Genomic DNA, 8,711 nt, shown 5'->3' with positions numbered 1-8,711 from the left:
GAAAATTACAAGATACGAAATAACGTGAGTGTCTGACCAATAGGAATTTTCTTGCTAGCCAAGAAACTTTGGATTAATACCATCTGGAACAGATTTTGGAGAAGAAATAATTAAGATAATCCAGTCCGCGGTACCATATGGAGACCACAAACACCGTGTCTGGATATTAATTAAGCGTTTCTAATTTACTTGCTTTTGACTCTCTAATTACATGCTCCTATTCTATGAATTGCGATGTAACTATTTGACTGTAAAACCTTGGACTTTATACGTAAAACAATATTCTTAATAATGGTGTGATTGGAAACATAATTGTGTCAAAGGGTTTTTCCCAGATTGTTTGTGCATATTAGGAATGGTATAAAGCTGAAACTCTACTAGTACACGAGCAGTGAATTTTATAAACAAAACAAGGTTTGTATTTTGTTTATCTGGGAAACATTCCCTTTATTATACACTATTTCAACATCTCCGTAAATACTGTATCTTTCACAATTGCCCTATATTAAAAACAAACCTGGAAATATCTCATTGTATATCGCAATAGGACGGTACAGATATCCTATGGTGTGTCACAGTGGGACAGTAATAATATCTTATTGTGTATCACAGTGGGACAGTTCAAATATCTTACGGCGTATCACAGTACAGATATCTTATTATACAAATGTCTGCTTTAGCAACAATCATACATTTTATCCACCATCACCAGGGAAAATGCCGACAGCGTTTACTGATGAATGCATTGTTCGAAAACACACCACTAGAGAGCACGGTAGGTGAGAGGAGTGACTGACAGTGTAAAAACCACCCATGTTTAGTACTGATAACTAGGAATCTTTCTTCAAAGAACTCAGAATGTTGTTATAAAATTATCAACTGATTTTGTCCTCTGATATTATTTATTATTGAAGTTTCTTACGATTTACATATTTGTTGTAATTTGTTGTCTCTCAACAGAATACATGTATTTTTTCTTTTTTAAGAGATATGGTGTAATACTGTAAAATATTCGATGTTTTGTTCTTTCAACAGTAAATTGTAACTGCACAATATTAGGTGTCTCCAGTTTTCTAACAATAATTCTGTAATGATGTAAACTATCTGTAATTTTTTACTGTTAAGACACGTAATTTATCAACATCAGTGACTATAATATACCATTCGTATTGTTACAACAGCTAAACCTACATGTATTTTCTTGTTCACAGATTATTAATTCCACTTACGCAATATTTTTGATGAAATCTAATGGATGAAAAGTACCTTACGAAAGTCCACCTATATCAAAGTCAGAGCAACTCGCCCGGAAAATAAATTTCATTTTCCGGTTCGTTTCCGATGCCATACTTGACTTAGTTGACAATTAATGATCACAAGAAAAGGGAAATTCTATGTCGTAGCGGAACTGAGACAAATATTTGTATTTGTAGAGTGTATTGTTGTTTCCCTTTGTGTGGACCAAACAGTGACGTCTTATATACCGGATGTCGTATTCTGTAAGATGACTCACGAAACACAGGAGAAATAACCACAAAGTTATCAAACTTGAGAACCTGAAGACTTATTTCAAAACATGTTTCTATTGATAGCTACTTGTGTTGATAGTATTATAAAACACGTTTATAATGATAGCTACTTGTGTTGATAGTATATTAAAACAGGTTTCTATTGATAGTTACTTGTGTTGATAGTATTTCAAAACACGTTTCTATTGATAGTTACTTGTGTTAATAGTATTTTAAAACACGTTTTTATTGATAGTTACTTGTGTTGATAGTATTTTAAAACACGTTTCTATTGATAATTACTAGTGTTGATAATATTATAAAACACGTTTCTATTGATAGTTACTTGTGTTGATTGTATTATAAAACACGTTTTTATTGATAGTTACTTGTGTTGATAGTATTTTAAAACACGTTTCTATTGATAATTACTAGTGTTGATAATATTATAAAACACGTTTCTATTGATAGTTACTTGTTTATTGATAGTTACTAGTGTTTATAGTATTTTAAAACACGTTTCTATTGATAGTTACTAGTGTTGATAATATTATAAAACACGTTTCTATTGATAGTTACTTGTGTTGATTGTATTATAAAACACGTTTTTATTGATAGTTACTTGTGTTGATAGTATTTTAAAACACGTTTCTATTGATAATTACTAGTGTTGATAATATTATAAAACACGTTTCTATTGATAGTTACTTGTGTTGATTGTATTATAAAACACGTTTCTATTGATAGCTACTTGTGTTGATAGTATTTCAAAACAGGTTTCTATTGATAGTTACTTGTATTGAGATTATTATAAAACACGTTTCTATTGATAGCTACTTGTGTTGATAGTATTATAAAACACGTTTCTATTGATAGTTACATGTGTTGATAGAATTTCAAAACACGTTTCTATTGATAGTTACTTGTGTTGATAGTATTTTAAAACACGTTTTTATTGATAGTTACTAGTGTTTATAGTATTTTAAAACACGTATCTATTGATAGTTACTTGTGTTGATAGTATTTCAAAACAGGTTTCTATTGATAGTTACTTGTATTGAGATTATTATAAAACACGTTTCTATTGATAGCTACTTGTGTTGATAGTATTATAAAACACGTTTCTATTGATAGTTACATGTGTTGATAGTATTTTAAAACAGGTTTCTATTGATAGTTACATGTGTTGATAGTATTTTAAAATACGTTTATATTGATAGTTACTTGTGTTGATAGTATTTCAAAACACGTTTCTATTGATAGCTACTTCTGTTGATAGTATTATAAAACACGTTTATATTGATAGTTACATGTGTTGATAGTATTTTAAAACAGGTTTCTATTGATAGTTACATGTGTTGATAGTATTTTAAAATACGTTTATATTGATAGTTACTTGTGTTGATAGTATTTCAAAACACGTTTCTGTTGATAGCTACTTGTGTTGATAGTATTATAAAACACGTTTCTATTGATAGTTACATGTGTTGATAATATTTCAAAACACGTTTCTATTGATAGTTACATGTGTTGATAGTATTTCAAAACACGTTTCTATTGATAGTTACTTGTGTTGACAGTATTTTAAAACGAGTTTCTATTGATAGCTACTTGTGTTGATAGTATTATAAAACACGTTTCTATTGATAGTTACATGTGTTGATAGTATTTTAAAACAGGTTTCTATTGATAGTTACATGTGTTGATAGTATTTTAAAATACGTTTATATTGATAGTTACTTGTGTTGATAGTATTTCAAAACACGTTTCTATTGATAGCTACTTCTGTTGATAGTATTATAAAACACGTTTATATTGATAGTTACATGTGTTGATAGTATTTTAAAACAGGTTTCTATTGATAGTTACATGTGTTGATAGTATTTTAAAATACGTTTATATTGATAGTTACTTGTGTTGATAGTATTTCAAAACACGTTTCTGTTGATAGCTACTTGTGTTGATAGTATTATAAAACACGTTTCTATTGATAGTTACATGTGTTGATAATATTTCAAAACACGTTTCTATTGATAGTTACATGTGTTGATAGTATTTCAAAACACGTTTCTATTGATAGTTACTTGTGTTGACAGTATTTTAAAACGAGTTTCTATTGATAGTTACATGTGTTGATAGTATATTAAAACACGTTTCTATTGATAGCTACTTTTGTTGATAGTATTATAAAACACGTTTCTATTGATAGTTACTTGTATTGACAGTATTTTAAAACGAGTTTATATTGATAGTTGATAGTATATTAAAACACGTTTCTATTGATAGTTACATGTGTTGATAGTATATTAAAACACGTTTCTATTGATAGTTACTTGTGTTGACACTATTACAAAACACGTTTATATTGATAGTTACTTGTGTTGATAGTATTTTAAAACAGGTTTCTATTGATAGTTACATGTGTTGATAATATTTTAAAACACGTTTCTATTGATAGTTACTTGCGTTGATAGTATTATAAAACACGTTTATATTGATAGTTACTTGTATTGACACTATTACAAAACACGTTTATATTGATAGTTACTTGTGTTGATAGTATTTTAAAACAGGTTTCTATTGATAGTTACATGTGTTGATAGTATTATAAAACACGTTTTTATTGATAGTTACTTGTGTTGATAGTATTTCAAAACAGGTTTCTATTGATAGTTACTTGTGTTGACAGTATTTTAAAACGAGTTTCTGTTGATAGTTACATGTGTTGATAGTATATTAAAACACGTTTCTATTGATAGTTACTTGTGTTTATAATATTTTAAAACACGTTTCTATTGATAGCTACTAGTGTTAACATTATTTCAAAACACTTTGTATGTCATATAACCTAATCAACTTTAAAATTGTATGTCAAGTAACTTAAGAAACTTTAAGGGTTTAAGTAAAATAACATAAATCATTTTAAGACTGAAAATCTTAACAGTGTTTTAAGTCTAATAGCATGATACGCTTTAATATACCTTAAGATCGTAAGTCAAGTAAGGTAATAAACGTGAGCATTATAAATAATATTGCAAACTTAATTTTGTAGTTTTTACGATAACTTTGACAGTTACAAGTTCTGTGGTAAGTATTGTTCTTTATTTGATATTAAAAATAACCATTATTGAATACCAGTATTTAAAGGTTGTAGTTTATTTGATTACTTTATATCTCTGAAATAGGTATGATATAACGCCATTATCGACTTGTTCCAGTTGAATCACTCTGTGACACTCTAACTAAGCCTATTGAGGTAATTCGATATAATAATGTAAGAACAGAATTATCCAAGGAGTAAGCTAATGAAGGTTTTTTTTACTAAGCAGTTTAGTTATAAGTTCCTTCTATACAGAACTGAGTACAGTCTTAGAATAGTTTAAACTCTTTGAAGCAGTAATTTTGATTCTGTATTAAGGATATAACATAAATTGTATATTCTGATGTAAAACAGAAGTCGTGAGATTAAACTGGTTACTGAGCAGCAACTGACGTTCGTTTAACATACTCTTATACAATATAACCTTTTTAGTGGTCACGTGAAAATGGTCTTTGGTCAAAGCGGACTTTAAATTTGGGGCAGCGACCACACTTTTGCGAAACAAAAACAAAATGATTAGTAAAAGATACTCAGATGATTTTCTTAAACCATTAGAGAAAAGCTAAAAATTTCTGCCATAGATTACAACTTTGAAACTTCTACATTTAAATAGTTATGGGAAAACCAAATTTACCGCACCCACTTGTCACACCATCTGTTTAATTACTTTACATGTTACATCAGCTTTTAACAGCAAAAGGCGAGTTATGACACAAACAGTCGATCCGGATCTTTACTATGTCATCGTGCTAAATTAAGCTGTTAGTAATATCCTTATCAGAATCGAGTCAAACTATCCGTCTAGTAACAACTGTGGTTCTGAGGTCGACAGTTGTCTGACCTATTGTCGTTGTACACAATGACATATGATAGAAGAGATTACGACCGTGTTAAGTGTCTTTCAGTAAAGACCGCTAGTAATTATACCAATCTATTCGTGCTGATTTAAATACACGAATCAAAGTGCAGTATTTTACAGTTCATAGTATGTGAAAGACAGAAAATATAATTAATAGGTCACGTGATACTGTTTACTATCACGTTCTTACTTCATCACACATTGTCAGGTGTTTATCTGATGTCAAACTTCTATTTCTTCATTCATTTGTTTACAACAGATTCCCTGCTAAAGTCACGTTATGTGTCAACAACAAGTTTGTGAAAGCACAACGCTAAAGTCCGGGGTTACGCTCCGTACAGGGACAAATCGCAGTTGACCCATTGTATAGCTTTGTGGTAAACAAAACACAACAGAAAAAAAGTACAAATGTGAAGTAACTCACTTCGACAACAGTTGTTGGCTCGTGTGTTTTGTCGATAAATAATTCTAAATATTATTTTGTTGTTTGTTTTAGTTTTAAAGATATATAACCTGATGTGTTTCAAAAAGGCTAATCCTCCTTTGTAGCAAAAATGTTTAATGCTATATAAATATTTTAATATTCACAATGTTTTTGCTGCCCTCTGGTGGTTTTAAACGTTAATGGTCCATTGAAAAATATTTTGTTTTCGATGTTATCAAACTACAGCAGTCTTTGGATGATTTTTGTGAATCAGCGTTAAGTCCCAAAACTTATGACTGAAAATCGGGTTTCGAAACTCGTGGTTGGCCCAACGCAGATAGGTTATGGTATAGTTTTACGTTTAACAAAAAATAAACACACATTTCTTATGGCTGTCTTTAGGCTATTTGATATGCAACAAGATATGGTGTAATAAAATAAATCACAACAATATAGAAATATTTAACAATGGAAAACCGGTTTAATTATCTTGACAATATAGAAACGTTTAATAATGGCAGGTCGGTTTTCTTGTTATAACAATATAGAAACATTTAATAATGGCAGGTCGGTTTTGTTGTCATAACAATATAGAAACATTTAATAATGGCAGGTCGGTTTTGTTGTGATAACAATATAGAAACATTTATTAATGGCAGGTCGGTTTTGTTGTGATAACAATAGAGCAATATTTAATAATGGCAAGCCGGTTTTGTTGTTATAACAATATAGAAACATTTAATAATGGCAGGTAGGTTTTGTTGTTATAATAATATAGAAACATTTAATAATGGCAGGTCGGTTTTGTTGTTATAACAATAGAGCAATATTTAATAATGGCAAGCCGGTTTTGTTGTGATAACAATATAGAAACATTTAATAATGGCAGGTCGGTTTTGTTGTGATAACAATAAAGCAATATTTAATAATGGCAAGCCGGTTTTATTGTTATAACAATTCAGAAACATTTAATAATGTCAGGCCGGTTTTGTTGTTATAACAATATAGAAACATTTAATAATGGAAGGCCAGGTTTATTTTCATAACAATGTAGAAACATTTATTAATGGCAGGTCGGTTTGGTTGTTATAACAATATAGAAACATTTAATAATGGCAGGCTGGTTTTGTTGTTATAACAATAGAGCAATATTTAATAATGGCACCCCGGTTTTATTGTCATAACAATATAGAAACATTTAATAATGGCAGGTCGGTTTTGTTGTGATAACAATGTAGAAACATTTAATAATGGCAGGTCGGTTTTGTTGCGATAACAATAGAGCAATATTTAATAATGGCAAGTTGGTTTTATTGTCGTAACAATATAGAAACATTTAATAATGGCAAGCCGGTTTTGTTGTCATCATAGAAAAATTAATAATGGCAGGTCGGTTTTGTTGTGATAACAATATAGAAACATATAATAATGGCAGGTCGGTTTTGTTGTGATAACAATATAGAAACATTTAATAATGGCAGGTAGATTTTGTTGTTATAACAATATAGAAACATTTAATAATAGCAGGTAGATTTTGTTGTTATAACAATATAGAAACATTTAATAATGGCAGGCCGGTTTTGTTGTCATAACAATAATTGTAAACTCTCAACAAGTGGCAGTGTTGCTAATAATATTGTTGTTTTTTAAAGTTTCAGTCTATGACATTCCTCTATATATGTTGTAATAAAATTCATACAGTGTCACTATTTCTAGCACCGATGTCGTGAAGGATGCCTGATGTATTTGTGTCAGAATGTTAATAATAATTAGACTCAGTGTACGCCCAAACAGAACCAATATTATTTATCGATTTCAATGGTGTGCCTAAAAATAGGTTCCCTCCCTCCATGTGTTTCATTCCCCTATTTTAGCGTTCTTCCGAACTTAACTACAAACAATAAACCATTTTTATTTTATACGTTATTACTATTGTTAATTGCTGCGCAATGTTTTCAATTTTAAAATCAGGCACCATATGTAAATAAGGTACTTCTACTTTTTCCGCTTGGGGTTTTTGGTGCTGGTTTCTCTCCTTCTAACAGAAAGGCCACACCTTTCGTACTTCGAGGAATAATTTTAATGGGTCTAAGTACACTCTGTGTTCGATTATTGCATACACGACTGAGAGAGATAATTGTTTTTATATCTGAATTTAGAATACCATCACGTCAAGTAACCTTATATTAATTATAAATTCCTTTGTACTTTTTTATTAATTTCACGCTCATGCATTATGTGTTTGCTGTGTATGTGTGTGTATGTATACGTAAGATATATTCGAGGTTTTTGCGTATAATATTTCTGTTTATTCTAGCCAATCATACTTCAGATTACAGTCTATACTTGTCAATTGTACTTTAGATTACGATTCGTACTATCCAGTCGTGTTTCAGATTGGGGCATAGCAAATGATATGCCAGATTACTATCTGTACTAGCCAATCATACTCCAGATTATGGCCTATACAAGCCAGTCATACTCCAGATTATAATGACTTCTCTAATAGTATACAGAAACATATCACCATCTACTGGAGCAGACAACAAAATCAGTGTACACAAAAATCTAAAACTGAAAAGGTATTCTCGACTATTATATTATACGTCCCAAAGGTTTCATCGATGTCGAACACGAAATTCAGACAGTCCTAAAAAAGGCAAAACACTTAAACAGATTTGGATAAAAGTAAAAACTCTTGTACCTATATGTGATTTCTTGAAAATAGCACGTGGGGAGGTCACTAAAGTATAGGAACACAAGCGAAAATTAACCTCTTTTGACATCATGGAATACATAGTAATAAACACAGACACCATT

This window comes from Tachypleus tridentatus, chromosome 3 (genome assembly GCF_004210375.1).
Source record: "Tachypleus tridentatus isolate NWPU-2018 chromosome 3, ASM421037v1, whole genome shotgun sequence".
NCBI classification, from domain to species: Eukaryota; Metazoa; Arthropoda; class Merostomata; order Xiphosura; family Limulidae; genus Tachypleus; species Tachypleus tridentatus.
The sequence above is the reverse complement of the archived record's forward strand: the minus strand, read 5'-3'. Positions refer to the sequence as shown.